This window comes from Palaemon carinicauda, chromosome 24, assembly GCF_036898095.1.
Source record: "Palaemon carinicauda isolate YSFRI2023 chromosome 24, ASM3689809v2, whole genome shotgun sequence".
Classification (NCBI taxonomy): domain Eukaryota; kingdom Metazoa; phylum Arthropoda; class Malacostraca; order Decapoda; family Palaemonidae; genus Palaemon; species Palaemon carinicauda.
This window is the reverse complement of record NC_090748.1, coordinates 4,496,854-4,499,449: the sequence shown is the minus strand read 5'-3', so window position 1 is coordinate 4,499,449 and position 2,596 is coordinate 4,496,854.

Sequence of the window (2,596 nt, the reverse complement as noted above, 5' to 3'; positions counted from 1 at the left end):
TTTGTAACCCAAGGTCCAACTTTCAAAAGTTATGGGAGTAGGCCTACAGTTGTAGCAATTATTCTATATAAACGCATGTGTCTATATGCATATATAATTATTTCATTTAGTTTTGTTGTTATTTTCATCGATGCATAATATGTTTAGAACAACAAAAATATTTAAAAGACACGCATCCTTTACATTCAGATCTCCCTGGACAATTCTATCCTGTTTGTAATACTAGGCAGGCAGTTAATTCTAATACGCAGGCCTTCTCCATCATGAGGGCTCAATACTACACAGTATTCTAGAAGGTTTAGCCTATTCCAGCTGTGACCAAGTGTGGAATGACCTTCCTAATCGGGTAGTTAATCAGTAGAACTTCAAAAGTTCAAAGTTGCAGCAAATGTTTTTATGATGAACAGGCTGATATTAGTCTTTTTATAGTTTATGTATGACATAGGCTATCTGTTCTGACGTTGTTAATAATTTATATAGGACATATCTGTTTTGACGTTGTTACTGTTTTTTAGAATGATTTATTGTTAATTTGTTCTCAGGATTTATTTATTTCTTTCCTCACTGGGCTAATTTTTCCCTATTGGAGCCCTTGGGCTTGAAGTGTCTTGCTTTTCCAACCAGGGTCGTAGTTTGGCTAATAATAATAATAATAATAATAATAATAATAATAATAATTACTTCTCAACAATTTAGCAAATTTTAAGTTAAGAAGTGCGACTCACGAGTCACGACTTGTGGTTTTGAATTTTGGAAATTCAGATTATTGCACTTTTTGGAAAGGAGCGCGTCTATATTTCATGTTTAAAATAGTTTTATTTAATAACAACAGTTCGCTTTATTCCTGAAATGTTCTTTTGTATGTTCAAGAAAAACGCGATCAGTCACAGCCAGAGTAACTATTTATTTACCTTTTCTTCAAACATTCCAGGGAAAAGCTATTTAATTTAGTCTCCCATATACAGTAATTCTACCATTTTCTATGATTTCCTTTTGCCTAGATAATCAGTTTTCCTTATCGATGTGGTATTCGTGAATAAACATTTGTTGCATTCAAGTTTTGCTCCTAATATTATGATTTTAATGTTATGGTTATGCTGAAAGATGTATTAAGTGTCAGAGACGACAGCTATAAATAGGCAAAGGCGTAAAATTTGGTACATGTAGGCTAGTGTGTGTGTTGTGTGTAGAGCGATACCTTTGGATTTGAGGAAAGGGAAGTTTTCGAAAAAAAAAATACATCTATTTTTTAACCAAATTATATTAAATAGAATCAGCATAAAATTTAAATATCGGAAAAATATTAAATTTCGAAAAACGAAAAACTTAATATGAAAAAAGTATCAGAGCTGATTCGTGCTAGAAAGATCCACCATGTTTCAGTATGATTCTAGCATGATCTATATATCGATATATGTGTATATATATATATATATATTTATTATATATATATATATATATATATGTTTATATATATACATATATATATATATATATATATATGTATGTGCTTGATAACGTGAATGCCCAAATTTCTGTTCTGTTTAGTCATTCAACCAGTCAGTTACTTGTATCCCCATAGTGCCTCTCTCTCTCTCTCTCTCTCTCTCTCTCTCTCTCTTGCTGCATGTTATAGAAGACTGTGTTTACCAAAATATAATACACCGCCTGATTATTAATACAGAATTGGGTGTGACAATTATTTCTACATCGCCTATCACTCGTGCCAATTAACCCGAGAGAGAGAGAGAGAGAGAGAGAGAAGAGGAGAGAGAGAGAGCGAGGAGAGAGAGAGAGAGGGAGAGACTTATGCAATTTACCTGGAACAAAAGTGGATTGTCACTTAGTCACCCATATTTCATTTTCAGGTCATATTTTAGAATAAATATAAATAGGGAATTCATTGTTACCGTATTTTGCAGGCATATTTTACCTTAGATGGACAGATATATATATATATATATATAATACACACACACACACACACACCACATATATATATATATATATATATACTGTAAGTGTGCATTGCATTCTTCAGGGGATTTCATGCATTTGTTTGCTTGCATGAAAATTAGAAAAACTCTGGGGAAAAGTCAGAAAAGTAGTTCATTGTACTTCTTCAGTCTTATCGTAAAACCAGCAGAATTAAGTATGTATTTAATGTATATTTTGTTCTATCTTTATATGTGGTATTCAACAGAAAGATTCGATTAATAGTTATTTAAGAAAATTGTATCCACGTTCCAGTATTTCTGCAAATATAGTTCCGCAGTGAAACGTGTCTGTTCATCAGTGTTGCCAGAAAAGGAAATTTATCCCTAGATTTGGGGATTTTGGGTGTGTCTGATGGGGATATGCTTTACAAATTTCTATGAAGAAACAAAGGTGCGTAAACCTTTATATTGTTGCATTTATTTTGCTTGCATATATATATGAAGTATAATGAGTAATTTCTATATTAGCAAAGCCTACATGATCAGAAAATATATTTGTGGAAATGGGAATTCTTGGGTGTATTTGGGGATTTTTTATCATGAGTTTTGGGGATATTTGGATTATCCATTTCTGGCAACACTGCATTTCTTACCATCGT